We start from the raw sequence: 16,418 nt of genomic DNA on the forward strand, positions 1-16,418 counted from the left end.
CCAGCTTAGAGACCAGAGGTTCCTGATGGCTATAATAGGGACCCTCTCACCAGCCAGGGCCTGGAGCGCATCGCCAAAATTTTTCTCTAAAGACTATAGGGACTTCCCTGGTGGTGCAGTGGTTAAGAACCCGCCTGCCAATGCAGCGGATACGGGTGCGAGCCCTGGCCTGGGAAGATCCCATATGCCGCAGAGCAACTTAGCCCGTGCACCACAACTACTGAGTCTGCACTCTAGAGCCTGCAAGCCACAACTACTGAAGCCCGTGTGCCACAACTGCTGAAGCCTGTGCGCCTAGAGCCCATGCTCCACAACGAGAGAAGCCACCGCAATGAGAAGCCCGAGCACTGCAACGAAGAGTAGCCCCCGCTCGCCACAACTAGAGAAAGCCTGCGTGCAGCAACAAAGACCCAAAGCAGCCAAAAATAAATAAATAAAATAAATTTATAAAAATCAATCAATAAATAAAGACTCTAAAACTCTTCGGACTCTATCAGAAGGCACCTTATTTGGCTATAAAAAGCCTGATATCTCAACTGGGTTTCCATATCTGAACCCCAGAACACAGAAGATGATGCAAGTGACTCTGTTCTCATTTCTCCCAAGGAGAGTTGATAAGTATCATTCTAGATGCACAGGAAAGATAATTCATTACATAGAATGAATGCCCATAGCACACGTGGGTCTAATTCTCTCTTGAAACTCTCTTATAATTGTCACCTGGGTCCGTTATTTGGCTTTGAAGGAGCTCAGGTCTCCCCAAACCTTGTGACAGATTCAGTGCTGTCCCCAAATGTCTGCAAATTCCTTGGAGCTCATGATTTCCTGACCACTTCTTGGTAAGATTTCCAGCCCTTCCTGAGTCTCACTCACACATTTCTTCCTATTCTGTTTTCTCCTCTCGGTCCAAGAGGGAAATACAACCCCTTATCCTTCATTCAGTTGAGGGAAATCAGCTATGCAAAAGCAAAAGAACTCTATGTCGGGCTTCCCTGGTGGCGCAGTGGTTGAGAGTCCGCCTGCCGATGCAGGGGACACGGGTTCGTGCCCCGATCTGGGAGGATCCCACGTGCCACGGAGCGGCTGGGCCCGTGAGCCATGGCTGCTGGGCCTGCGCATCCGGAGCCTATGCTCTGCAGCGGGAGAGGCCACAACGGTGAGAGGCCCGCGTACCGCAAAAAAAAAAAAAAAAGTACTCTATGTCATGTGTCCCAAAAGTTAAAAACCCAAGTAGCAAAATAGATCCTTAATGTTTTGTTCCCTCAACATTTTTAAAAAATATTTATTTATTTATGTATGTATGTGACTGCGTTGGGTCTTAGTTATGGCGTGTAGGCTCTTCATTGTGACACGCGAGATTCTCTCTTCTCTCTACTTGTGGCATGTGGGCTCTCTAGTTGCGGCACACAGCCTCTCTAGTTGTGGTGCGCAGGCTCCAGAGTGTGTGGGCTTAGTTGTCCCGCGACATGTGGGACCTTAGTTCCCCGACCAGGGATCGAACCAGCGTCCCCTGTATTGGAAGGTGGATTCTTAACCACTGGACCACCAGGGAAGTCCTGTTCCCTCAACATTTAATGCCTCTGTTCTTCTGAGTGAATACTGTCATTCTTTCTATTTCAGTAGTCACCTGAATATTTTTCCAGGTGAACAATCATTCTATTTGCTGTGACTCTCTTTGTTTTCAAAATGTACAGTTGAATTGCTTTTCAAAGTCATATATATTTGTTTATGAATACTAGAGTCTCCATTCCCTGTGGATCCCAACACAGTTTCTGGAAAGGGTTGGGAGGGGTGGGGTAGGCATCTTGAATTGTACTCATGAATAAGAGAAATGGTAAAACTGTTAAGAAGTGAGGCACCACTATGGAGAACAGTATGGAGTTTCCTTAAAAAACTAAAAATAGAACTACCATACGACCCAGCAATCCCACTACTGGGCATATGCCCAGAGAAAACCATAATTCAAAAAGACACATGCACCCCAATGTTCATTGCAGCACTGTTTACAATAGCCAGGTCATGGAAGCAACCTAAGTGTCCATCAACAGAGGAATGGATAAAGAAGATGTGGTACATAAATACAATGGAATATTAGCCATAAAAAGGAACAAAATTGGGTCATTTGTAGAGAAGTGGATGGACCTAGAGAACGTCACACACAGTGAAGTAAGTCAGAAAGAGAAAAACAAATATTGTATATTAACGCATATATGCGGAATCTAGAAAAATGGTATAGATGATCTTATTTGCAAAAGACAAATACAGACACAGACGTAGAGAACAAACTTATAGATACCAAGGCAGGAAAGGTGGGGAGTGGGATGAATTGGGAGATGGGGATTGACATATATACACTATTGATTCTATGTATAAAATAGATAACTAATGAGAACCTACTGTATGGCTCAGGTAGCTCTACTCAGTGCTCTGTGTGACCTAAATGGGAAGGAAATCCAAAAACGAGGGAATATATGTATACATATAGCTGATTCACTTTGCTGTACCGTAGAAACTAACACAACATTGTGAAGCAACTATACTCCAGTAAAGATTAATTATAAAAAAAAAAGAACTGAGGCAAGTTGATCTTTGGCTCTGGCTTGGAGCTGCTCTCCTTTCTTCTCACATGCATATGTTTTAGTAAATGTCAAATGTTTCTATTTCAAAAATTTCTGAGTCTTTGGTCTCACTGCCACATCAATTTCAAAAGAAAACATTCCCCAAAGGAATGTTTTCGTTTACAGCAAATACCAAGTACTGGATGACCTTGTTCTAAAAGTCGTCCCCACTTCCACCACCAGGAATTTCTCAAGCATCCAGCCTGCTGCATCATTACCTGTTCACCCTGCCCCTCATTCTCAGCCTCACTCTCACCCTAGTCCTTGCTTACTTGCTCACTTGCTCTCTCACTCTCTACTTCCCCTTCTCCTCTTTCCTGTCTTCACTCACTCCGGGAATTCCTATCCATTTCTATGTAGGCAATTTTCTTTGTTATCTCCTTTCACTCAATGTCCACATGCTTCATCTTCCATCTCCCAAACAGCCTATCAGAGGACTTAGACCCTTCCCTACACTCTGGTAGCAGCTGATATAATCAAATTTTCATCCTGCTGTGCTAGCTTAAAAGGAATCATTTGGTAGAGGTACAAATACTCCTGCTAGGATGGGTTTGACCAACCTTAGTAACCGTGTCAGCAAATTTCCTATCAGTGATCTTAGCCTCCCAGTATCTGGGAACTGGGTTTCCTATCTGTTTTGGTTCTCTCCTACTGCGAACAGTACACTCCAAAACCTAGGGGCTTAAATAACCATTTCCTTCTCTTTCACCAGCCCCTTGGTTGACTGAGCTCAGCTGGGTGGTTCTCCTGCTCCGCATAGTGTCATCTGGGACTGCAGTCATTTGGGGGCCCAAGTGGTCTGAAACAGTTGAGATGGCTCATTCATGTGGCTGGCAGTAAATGCTGGCTATCCAGTGGGATCTCATTTGGGGCTGTTGACCAGCATACCTCAGTTCTCCTTTACATGGCCTCCCCACGTGGCTTAGGCTTCTCATAGCATGGTGACTGGGTTATGAGAGGGAGTGTCTCAGGAATGAGCAGTCAGGCTTCCCTGGTGGTGCAGTGGTTAAGAATCTGCCTGCCAATACAGGGGACACAGGTTCGAGCCCTGGTCTGGGAAGATCCCACATGCCGCGGAGCAACTAAGCCCGTGCGCCACCACTACTGAGCCTGCGCTCTAGAGCCCACGTGCCACAACTACTGAAGTCCGCGCGCCTAGAGCCTGTGCTCCGCAACAAGAGAAGCACCGCAACGAGAAGCCTGCGCACCACAGCGGAGAGTAGCCCCCCACTTGCCGGAACTAGAGAAAGTCCGCACGCAGCAATGAGACCCAACGCAGCCAAAAATAAAAATAATAAACCAATAAATGTATTAAAAAAAAAAAAAAGAATGAGCAACCCCAGAAGAAGCATAAGCTGCCAGTCCTCTTAATGACTGGGCTCAGAATTCCCAGAATGACAGCATAAAGCCAGTTGAAAGGCCAGCCCAGATTCACAGGGAGGGGGGAAATAAGTTCTACCCTTGATGTAAAGAGTGACATGTGCATAGAGAGAGAGAAGGAATTACTGGGGCCATCTTTGGAGACTAGCTAGCACACTGTCTATAACTCCTCGGCACTTAGTGCCTGCTTCCCCAGTATCTGCTGTCAGATCACTGTGATAACTAGGTGTTGGGAAATCTTCTAATTATCCATGCAGGCCTACGATATTGACATTTTAGATCTTGGGCTATCCAAAGATAATCATATTCTACTAGTCCTTTCCTTGTAAACCAACCTTTTGGTTTGAAATTTTCTTTGTAAAGCTCTTAGAATATTTCTTCTGCTTCTGTTCTTATTTTTAGACCCTGACTGTACTGTTAAGCATCCAGTCTGAAAATAGAACCCAGGCCACTTATTTTAACAGGGAAAATTTAATATAGGGGTTTAATAAAGCAGGTGTTGGAGGGTTGGAAAAGCCAAAGGGGAACACTGAGGTAACACAAAGACAATAACTGCAAGAAGTAGGTACCAGCCCTGGGGCTGGGGAAACAAAGGAAAGAAGTCAGAGTTGCTGGAGCCTCGAAGCTCAGAGGAAGGGCCCCATGGAGCTGGGACCCTGAGTGGGCAGCTGCTTGGCTGGTGCTGGTGCCTCAGATGTGTGAGAAGGCAGCCTCGTGGAACTGAGGAGAGCATGACGAGAGGCTCCAGGAGTGCTATAAACAACCTAGAAAGTGGAACCAATTGGTGCTGGAAGCCACGGCTACTGATAAAGTGAAGTATAGTCGCCGGCTGATGCTGGACTCAGAAGGAGCAGTCCGTTATCAGTCTCCCAGCTTTGCAGTCTCTCTCCAGTGCCCCTACAGACAGAGCCTAACAGGGACAGCTGGCAAAGCAGAGATGTTTGCAGAGTCCCCGCCCTAGCATCACAAAGAAGAGTTGGGAGTTGAGAAACAATGGCTTAATAACCTGCGCACTGCTTTCCTCTGAGTGCCAGGGGTTTAACTGAGTTATCTTCTTTCAATGAATGTAGTTTATAATATCACTTATGCGGATTAGTGGGGGGTGGGGGGAGGAACGCAGGAATTGCTAAATCTGTGAGTGAAAATGTACCTTAATCTGCACCCCAGGGACAGTCAGTGAACACTGAAGGGCTCTAATCAATAATCCACCCTCCGGGGTAGCTATGCAAACATGGCCATGTGAATCTGCACTGGGGCTTTTATGTTAACTTAAGGGGTGTTAGAAAGAATTTCTCATTGGTGAAGTGAGTGGTGTTTGAGATATGTGTTGGGCTGGAAAGACTGCATGAGGCTCACAGCTCTTGCATAGTGAGAAAATAAGAATCCAGCGTACCCAGCAGCCTAACATGTTGGCACAGCATTCTGTTTGAACTGGTGTCCTGCGTCCTTCAGAAAGGACAATGTGGCCTGATCTGACTAAAAGACCTGCTCACCTGTCTTCGGAATAGTGCTAAATCCACGTGGATTAAACCTTTGAGGCCAGGTGCTTGTCGGAATGACTAAGGAACTGACTCATAGGAACAGGTTGCCTGTTTGGGGACTGTTGGCTCTAAGTTACTTGTATGTTTGGCAGAATTTGGTCTGTGATGTGCTTTTACAGTAATATCCCGCCTGGTTGTAAGGGAGGAGATCCAGGACTCTCATCTGTCTCTGATCATTAAGTCTTTTCCTATATTAATCCAAAAACCTGGCAATGTCTGAGCAGCCACACTGGCTTAGATTCATTTACAGGAGCTCAAAGAGTGCTGGGGAGAGAACCCCAAGGACTAGGTCATATTTAGGGGGCTGAGTCAGAACAGCATGGGCAGCAGACCATCCATCCATGGACATTCTCCTTCCAGGGCTTCTCCCCGGAACTTAGGTACTGTGTGTGTTGAGAAGTCATCTCTTCACCCTACAGATCATGATCCTCCCAGAACTGCCCCCTCCCTCCAGCCCTCAGCCCACTCTCCCTCACCGCCACTCCTCGCCCAGGCCCTGTCCTGCTGGGCTCCTCTCTCTGGCCACCAGAACAATTCCCACCTCCACTTTGAGGGTTCACTGTCCTGTGGGTGAGTAAATGGGCAGAGTTCCCCAAGGCCATTGTTAGGTAGCTAAGACGAGAGTTTCGCGGTAACTTTTGAAATAATTGGGAGATGAAGGGTCACAACACAAAGGATGGGAGGTATTACACATTTAGGAAGAGTCTAATCATACAGTCTAGAGTTCTCCACATCCCTGCTCCTGCGTATAAAGTGAAGTTTTCAAAGTCTCTTCATAACCATCTCCCACCACCCCCCAACACAAACACGAACACACACGCTCTGCCCAAAGGGATTACTGATCTCATTTGAGAAATAAACAATTCAGTGTTGCCGATCATGCCTAGAACAATCAGGCCACGTTTTCAAAGGATCGGGTTTTATGTAAGAAATGCAGAACATAAAAAAATCAATAAATGCAAGCGTCAATACCGTGACCTAGGATGATTTGGGCCTTTGGGGGAAATGGGAGCTATTTGGCACCTTCGGTTGTGATTTCTGTTCTACTGTTTGGTCAGGATGGGAATTTTCCAAGGCATTCATGCAGTTCATTAAATATGTTATTGTGTTGGCTTATGTTTCTCTTTCAATTTAAGAATTCAGCTCTTCAAAAACATTTGCCTGAAATGAGTCCAAGTAGTTTAGGCCTCAGAAGCAAATCCATTTTGACTAATAAAAGACTAATTCTCTAAATAAGCAAGATGGTTTTTCTTAAATGAGACTCTAATTGTGAAATCCTATATCCTTTAATCTAGCAAATTACTAGCAGAGACATTTCTAAGCCTGTGCAACTTGGATCAGATTTCTCATCATCAGAAAAAGGAATAATTTCTCTATCATCAGAATTTGAAATGAGCTGCAAGAACATGGGCCTCAGCTGGCAATTACCTCTCGAAGTAAACAAATCCATATGCTGGGACCCTGGAAGGTTTGGGTCTCTTCCATGACTTTTCCCATCCCCTCTATGCACCCTGCTACCCTCCCACACCACACCACGCACCAGCCAGTCACTTTCAAATCCTTAATCGGCCTTCTTGTCTGCTCTTATTGGCGACTAGGAATGGCTCCTGTCTTTAACGAAATTTTCTTCCTCAAATTCCAGAGACAAAACATTACTGCTCATATTTTCATGCAGAGCAGCTAGTCAGGGGTGACTCATAGACTCTCCCAACCCTCAAGCCAGACTGTATAAATTGACACACTCTAAAAAGGAAAATTAGCATGTAACATCTGGGTCTCTTCACTCAGAAATGCATCGATTAAAATTAGTCTCCTGGCTATAAACAATAACTTGGAGCAGTGTATCTTACAAAGGCAGATCCTACCACTCCCTCCTGGGGGAGATGCCTTCGTCCCTTGGCATCCAATCAGCCACCAGAGCTGATCATCATTGCAGCTGCATCCTTTGAGTTGTTGCAAACATTATCAGCCCAGTTCTGTCTTTTTTATTATAGCCACAAGGTAAAGTCTCTCTTCAAACTACTAGGGTCACCTGTAGGCTGTCTTGCAGTGTAGTGTGTGGATGACAAAAGTCTAACAAAGGGGAGATTTGTGTAATAAAAATAAACAGCAGAGAGGACTTTGAAAAAGGCAAAGGATATGCAATATTTCATTGCCATGAGTTTTTTGGACATGTCTATATACTAGACTTTTCAAAATAAATTACTTTGAGCAGATCCTCAAACCAAATTATGTTCTTGGTTGTTTGTCCTCACTCATGTATACATTCGTTAAATAAAAACAAAATGAGCACTCCCTATATGCAAGGCACCACCAATGTTAGGTGCTGGGGAGAGGATGGTGAAATACATCACAGTTTGCAACCTCATGAAGGTCACACATAGCCTATCAGGGAAGACAGTCAATTAAGTAAGAAAAAAACAACGCCTTGCGCTAAAGGCTCTGATAAAATCAAGTGTTGGAGCTTTGGCAATGCAGAGAAAGAGTAACTAATTCAGTCCTACAGGAGGTGGTGACATTTACATTGATGGCTGGGAGAGGCAGATACCCTGTAGTAAGTGGGGGGCGGGGAGACAGAGGTGGGGAAGGGAGAAGGAAGAGTGCGGCAGCACAAGGCAGTAGCATGGATGAAGGCTTGAAAGTGAGAAATAGTATGTCCCATAACTGGACCTGAAAGATGATCAGGAGAATAGAGTGAGAAGAATGCAGTGAAGGAGGTGGAGAGGTTGCAAGAGAAGAAGGTGGAAAATAAGAAAAAATAAGATTGTGAGGGGTTTTGGACTTGACCCTAAGGTCAAGGAAAAGTAGCATTGATTGTTATTCCCAATTCTTCACTCCCTTCACGTTAGAGAAGTGATCATGCCCTCACAACGGGCAGAGTGTACGTCCCTGCCTTTGGGTTTAGCAATGTGACTTGCTTTGGCCAAAGGAAAGTTAACAGAGAAGGCCAGAGGAAGCTTGAAGGAGCTCACTTGGTTTGACTCCCCCTCATGTGCCCCTGCCATCAGCTATGAAAAGGATATGCTTTGGGTAGGTGCTGCCCCTTCAGCCTGAGCCCTAGGATGACAGACACTTCATGAGCTAGAACTAAACCCAGCCAGAAGCCTGAGGTCCTACCCAGCTGAACCCAGCCTTGGTGAGCTGAACTGCCACTAACCCACAGACCCGAGAGCATGAAAATAATATTTCTTTTGGTAAGCCACTGAGATTTGGGATTGTTATATGGCAAAAACTGACTAAAATACAAAACCATGGCAAAGTTTTCCAGAGGGGAATGACATGGTCATCGTTATAATTTAGAACACTCCCTGGCTCCATTATGGAGAACAGACTAAAGGAGAGAGGACCAGTTGGAAGCGGCGTAGAGACCATTTGGGACATGGTTTTGTTAATCGAGAGAGAAATGATGGTGGCCTTGCCTAGGGTGTCAGTGGGAGGGGACAGAGAGAAGTGCTAATACCTGTTTAGTATTCCTTTTGTGCAGTATCCTTGTTTTGTGGGGCTTTCTCTTTCTAACATAAAACCTATTTTCCTCTAAGACCAAGATAAGCACAATCTCTCTAATACATTAGAGCTCGACAGCCTATTTAGCAGTCGAGCTTCATTTGTTCATTCGGGTATTCATTCTACTGCCATTTGTTGAATGCCTGCCGTGTGAATAATAAGATATGACATCCCTGCCATCCCAGCACCCACAGTTCAGGAAGCAGAGACAGACACGTAAACAAATAATTGCAATAATATGTTGGAAGTACTATAATAAAAGTGAGAATAAAACCTACAGGAACATAGAGGAGAGTACGATCCTTTACTTTATTAATGTTCCTGGAGACATTTATATTCATTCATGTGGGCAGGGGGTTTTGTCTGTTTTATTCACTAAAATATCTCAGGTACCTAAAAGAAAATGCCTAGCACCCATAATTAGTAGATGGTTAATAAATATTTGGGTTTTGTGCTTAGTTTCCTAGACTTTGGCTCAGATTCACCCTCTGTCTCTCTCCGGTCTGGACTACCTCAGATAGCATTCCCCGGGGAACCGAGTTGATGGTCAATAGTTGTGAGTAGCAAAGAGAGTGTAGGAGGAAAACTGAGAAGACATCGCACTGGGCCACCAGGAGGCTGCTATTGGCTTTTGAGGGCAGAGTTTTGATAGAGTGCTGGGGTAGGAGACCACACTGTAAGAGCAAGTGTCCTCATCCTGCTTTCTTGGTTTTAAGTTCTCCATCAGTGGGGATTAGCCTACTCGCCATATGCACTGTAGATGTGGGAAGGAAGGTACACAGAAGAAGTGCTAGAAGGATGGCTACTACCTTAATGGCATTTACCTTAACGAATTCACCCTGGTCTATGTCTGGCCCTCAGTTGTTACTGTCTATGAGCTTTCTCTCAGAGATCCTGATTCATGCTAACCACAAGGGACTAAATATTATGCACTAATATCCTTCATGATTAATTTTTATTGAGAAATATGACTATTGTGTGGACTTTTTTTATTCTTAGCTGTCTGACCAGTATACTTTTTCCTTTAAACAAGCTATATGGGATGTCTGTTTGTCAGAAGGTGGCTTGAGGTATATGGAATTAGAGCAAGGAAAGAGGGTTTAAATGTTAAAATACAATCAGGTTTTTCTTAACCTGACTTAATTTCATGGTTTGAAGTGTCAGACATTTTGGGGGGTATTTATTGAGACTCCCAGAACCTAAGGTGTACTAACGAGTACACAGGCTACAGCTGGCCCTAAAGCACTGTCGGCTACCCATCCTGAACACTGCTATCCAGAAAGAGCTAGGACTTAGTTTAGTGCACTTCATTCAGTAGGTTTTAGAGAATGTCTCCCCAGGACAGTGCATAGAAAGGCACTGCCCATGTCTACCTAGCTCACCCTGTTGTTTTCTAGGCTCCATTGCTGGCCACCCTTGTTTCTGATTCACACTTGGGTCTCCATGAAACCTCTGTAGGGAATTCACTACATCAAGGCCATGGGACCTTCCCACGTGGAATGTTTTAATACAGCAGGGTAGAATAGGCAAATACAATTTGTTAAGAAAGAAAAACAAACAAACAAAAAAACAGCAAGTGAAGTAGTGCTAAATAAATAAAATTTGGCTGGCTCTTCTTATAAAGCTGGTCGTAGTACTACAATAATGGCACACTGATTTTAATTGGGGGTTACACCTCCATGACAAGGGATTAGGGAAAATTTCACAAGTATTCGTTTGAACAATCTTTGGTCTTCCAGTGAACCACAAAGTAAGAAATCATTCTGTCAGTGGTGTATTCACCTTTACATCTCCCCCAACTAACCCCTAATTAAGCAGTTTCAAGATAAAATTACATGGCACTGAATAAAATGTAAGCACAAGCTTACATTTTAAGCTTATCACAATAAGCTTTGATTCTTGTCAAAATCAAGGTAAACAGTATCACTATAGATCACTCTTTTTGTCGAAAATCAGCCTAACCCAGGCACTTACTGCTCTACAGGTTATTGGAACAGAGTAGCTGTTTTCTTTTCTTCCCCCCCACCCCCGCTGCGTTGGGTCTTGCTGATGTGCGCGGGCTTTCTCTCTGGTTGCGGCAAGTGGGGGCTACTCTTCATTGCGGTGTGCGGGCTTCTCACTGTGGTGGCTTCTCTTGTTGCGGAGCACAGGTTCTAGGCGCCTGGGCTTCAGTAGTTGCAGCATACGGGCCCTAGAGTGCGGGCACTTCATTAGTTGTGGCTCACGGGCTCTAGAGCGCAGGCTCAGTAGTTGTGGCACACGGGCTTAGTTGCTACACGGCATGTGGGATCTTCCTGGACCAGGGATTGAACCTGTGTCCCCTACATTGGCAGGCGGATTCTTAACCACTGTGCCACCAGGGAAGTCCCCAGAGTAGCCATTTTCAATGGATGGTTACATCAGAATCAACTGGTAGAGGGAGAACAGCTATCTCTTACAACTTTTAACACCCTAACCAGAAAAGGAAGTCCTTTCATATTTGTTTAAATCCCTTGGTTTGTTAGTGTTGCTACTAAAATTGGTACATGGTTTCCAGTTTGTCATTTTTCTTTTAAGGTATCTGTCTTCTTCAGATATCTGGTTATTTTGGCCTATGAACGTACATTCCCTTAGAGGTACTAGCTACTTGGCCTGGTAATATCTACAGGTAATGACTGAAGGCCAGCCCCTAATCTGGGTCAGCTCCAAAGTTCAAGGGAAGTAGCAAAAAAAAAGTACTCCCTATAAGCAAAGCCTCAAGGAAGGCACTAAATATATTATGTGCTGGGGACAGGATGGTGAAATAGAGTCAGTCGCCTGTTAACTCTCGTCCCACCAAACAAATTCTTGGGCTAGAGGTACACCTTTGAACCCACTTGGAGAAGGCAGCCTCCGTCAGCTATGAGGGTCTGTAGGGAGTGCACCCTGCCCTCAGCCACTCCGCACCCCAGAAGTGCCTCGGCTCTACTTAAATTACTCCCCTGACCCCACTGCAACCACAGCTGCATGGCTGTGTGTGTGTCCCTCAGAAGTCCTGCGTTTGCTTTTTTTTTTTAACATCTTTATTGGAGTATAATTGCTTTACAATGGTGTGTTAGTTTCTGCTTTATAACAAAGTGAATCAGTTATACATACGTTCCCGAATCTCTTCCCTCTTGCGTCTCCCTTCCTCCCACCCTCCCTATCCCACCCCTCTAGGTGATCACAAAGCACAGAGCTGATCTCCATGTGCTATGCGGCTGCTTCCCACTAGCTATCTATTTTACGTTTGGTAGTGTATATATGTCCATGCCACTCTCTCACTTTGTCCCAGCTTACCCCTCCCCTTCCCCATATCCTCAAGTCCATTCTCTAGTAGGTCTGTGTCTTTATTCCCGTCTTATCCCTAGGTCCTTCATGACCGTTTTTTTTCCCTTAGATTCCATATATATGTGTTAGCATACGGTATTTGTTTTTCTCTTTCTGACTTACTTCACTCTGTATGACAGACTCTAGGTCCATCCACCTCAACACAAATAACTCAATTTCATTTCTTTTTATGGCTGAGTAATATTCCATTGTATATATGTACCACATCTTCTTTTTTTTTTTTTTTTTGCGGTATGCGGGCCTCTCACTGTTGTGGCCTCTCCCGTTGCGGAGCACAGGCTCCGGACGCACAGGCTCAGCGGCCATGGCTCACGGGCCCAGCTGCTCCGCGGCATGTGGGATCTTCCCGGACCGGGGCACGAACCCATGTCCCCTGCACCGGCAGACGGACTCCCAACAACTGCGCCACCAGGGAAGCCCGCCACATCTTCTTTATCCATTCGTCTGTCGATGGACACTTAGGTTGCTTCCATGTCCTGGCTATTGTAAATAAGAGCTGCAATGAACATTTTGGTACATGACTCTTTTTGAATTCTGGTTTTCTCAGGGTATATGCCCAGTAGTGGGATTGCTGGGTCGTATGGTAGTTCTATTTGTAGTTTTTTTAAGGAACCTCCATACTGTTCTCCATAGTGGCTGTATCAATTTACATTCCCACCTGCCAGGAGCCCTGAAAGTGTCCCAGCCTGGGCCCATCTCATATACTAATTTCTCAGCTGGGGGTGGGGGCTGCCAGACCACACAACTAGTGTAAATACAGAAAGAAAACCACCTGAGGAAAGGTGGTGATTATTAGTTCCTATGGAGCTTCTACATGTGTGGGGTTTTTTTATACATATATGTGTATTTTTTTTTCCTCCACTCAAAGCTCAGGCAAGGGCAGACAAGCTTCTTTGTTTTCTGCCTCAGCTGATGGATGGCTTTGCTTTCTACTCCACTGTAGCCTAATCAGGGTCCCAAGTCTGTACAAGGTTTTTAGTTCCAATTCCCCATCTTGTCTGTGCCCAGAGCCTTTTCTCTGTACCCCAAAAGCTGTTAAAACCCAAACCCAAAGTTACGAGTACTTGGTTACAAAGATGGGCGTACTCTCTTCCTCTTCCAGGAAAAATGAAGTGTCAGCAGCCACTCACCATGGGCAACTGTAGGTCTGGCTCTGATTTTGGCCCTTCAGTTTTTCCCTTACTATCCTAACTATGCATTTAAAAGGATGCTTGCCTTATTTTATCTGCCACTTCTAGGTGGATAAAAGGGATAAAAAAGGATAAAAAGAGCAGAAAGGCTTGCAGATTATCCAAACTGCCACATGGCCGAAATGCAGGTGGTGTCGAAGCTGAGGGAGCCTGTAAACATGGGCGTGTCCACACTCTATCCTCAGAGAGTCCCAGTCTTGCATCCGGCCAGGGGCCAGGGTCAGGGGTACTTTGAAGACACACCCCCACACCAAGCAATTCTGGTGTGTGAACCGGCTTAAGAACCACTGGAACACAAAATCACAAGCTTGGATAATCATATCATGTGAGGAGACTGTTTATATTTTGCAGGAAAACATGCTTTGCCTATTTTTCAAAAGAAATGAAAAATTTATTGGCATCTACAAAGATAAAATGCTTTTGCTACAGAGGATTGCCTTTGGGTGGTTAGTTCTTTTTACAGCCAATTGGATGCAGAAGAACCTGTTGGAATTATGTATCATTATATAGTGTACAATTCCATTTTCTAAAAGGGTAAGAAAAAATAGATGTTTACCTCATATTTCCTGCTTGAAAACTCCTTGGCCAAAATTTTGCTGGGCTCTGAGAACATTTTAAAACTTTTATAGCATTTGCTTTGCCCTGTCAATATGCTGAAAACCAGTATCAGAGATTTTGACCTTTGGCAGTGTTTTAGCTGAATGAATAATAATTCAGCAATTTTTAATTGTGTCACAGATAAGATAACTAATTAGATGAAAATTTTCAAGTGCCAAGTACAACTGCTATCTAATTTGCCGTTCTTACCAAAACCCATTAAATCTGAATAGATAAAATGTCCACTGTGAATATTGTACAGAATATTGTACAGAATTTGTACAGAAGGTACAAATGAAATTTTTCAAGTCACCTATCAGAATTATTTTGACACAATTTATGCTTTATGTAAAAGTAATAAAATCTAAATTTAAAAATTAGCTTTCTGTAAATTTTATTAGTTATCAAAAAATATTAGAAAATAAATGCAGAATTTTCTTCTCAGTTATTTTATGCTGACAGTCCTCATTATCATATCTAAGCAATGTGTTCTTGCCCCAAATTGAAGCAATCAGAAATCTATATTCCATATACTATGTGTTTTATATATGATATCTCATTTATTCCCTGCAAGAACCCCCTGCTCATATTATCCACATTTTACAAATGAGAAATGAATTTGCAAGACTGCACAACTAATAGGTAGCAGAGTTGCAATTTGAACCCAGGCCACTGAACTCTAGAGCCTATATGCTTAACAACAAAACTGCATGGCTCTTAAATTTAAAAACTAAAAAACAAAAACACACAAGCAAGAAACCTACTTAAGGAACATTCTAGGATCACAGTGTTTAACATCAAGTTTTGTAGGCTCGATCCCTCCAAATATATCCCAAATCCAATTACCTCTCACTGCCTTCACTGCTTCTCACTGGGACATTGCAGTAAGGGACCTCAGTGGCCCTCATGGCACAGTGTTGGTCTTGGGATCAGGAGTATAGACATCACCTGGAAACTGGTTAGAAATGCAGATTCTCTGCCCTCCAAGTCCCAGACCTGCTGACTCAGAAAGTCTGGGGGTGGGACTGGCGAGCTGTGTTTTCACAAGTCCTCCAGTGGAGTTTGATGCGCCCTCAAGTTTAACAACTGGCTTAACAGAATGATGCATTCGTCCAGTCTTCTGACAGCTTTGCCTACTTCAGACGGTCTCTACTGAACGATCCATCTTCTAAGAGAGAGAGTGTTCTATCTTTATGGAATAAAGTTTCACCTTCAAGAACACAGTGATCTTCTTGAATTCTTCTCAAATATGTTCCTCCTGCAACAGCTGAACTGGATCTGCACACATCCAAAACCTCAGGCCTCTGACCCTGATAATTTCCAAGGCTTCATGTACCCAGTCTATGCATAGAATCTTTTATACTGAAGCAGAGTTTAACACCAAAAATAATTTTAAAGGATTTCTGATGTCTGCTTGTGCCCCTCAAAGAATGTTAAAGGTGACTAAGATTAAAGGACTGAAAATATCAAGTCCGTACATGTCAATAATATACAATAAATTTGGGGGAAACATTTTTTAAATTTTAAAAATATCAAGTCTAGACAAGGACAGGGAGCAGCCAGAACTCTCTTGCATTGCTGGTGGAAATGTACATTAGTACATCTGCTTTGAAAAACTGTTTGGCAACAAATACTAAAGATGGAGATATGTCCACTCTAGGATCCAGTAATTCCACACCTGGACATATACCCAACACAAATGCGTGATTACGTCCACCATCACATATATACAAGAATGTTCATAGCATTGTTATTCGTAATAGCCAAAGACTAGAGACACCCAAATGTTCATCAAGTATATAGTCCAGAAAAATAATTTGTGAAATACTTCACAATGGTAAAAAAATAATAACCTGCTTTGCTACCTACAACAATATTGATCAGTCTTACAGATGTAATGTTGAGTGAAAGAAGGCAGACACAAAAGAGTACCTACCATATGATTCCATTCTTATGAAGTTAAGTAAACAGACAAAAACTAATCTATGGTGAGAGAAAGCAGAAGAGTGATCATTTCCTGAGTGCTGGATTGGGAAGGGGATGAGGAAGAGCTGTGGGGCGCTGGTATGTTCTGTATCTTCATCTGGGTGGTGGTTACACAGGTGTAGACATATGTAAAAATTCATCAAGCTCAATCCTTAAGATTTGTGCGCATGACTGTATATGAGTAACATCTCAAAATAAAAGAAAAATGTGAAATCAGCGAAGATCATGAAAGTGGATCCAGATCATAATTGACA

Source organism: Orcinus orca, chromosome X, assembly GCF_937001465.1.
Source record: "Orcinus orca chromosome X, mOrcOrc1.1, whole genome shotgun sequence".
Taxonomy (NCBI): Eukaryota; Metazoa; Chordata; class Mammalia; order Artiodactyla; family Delphinidae; genus Orcinus; species Orcinus orca.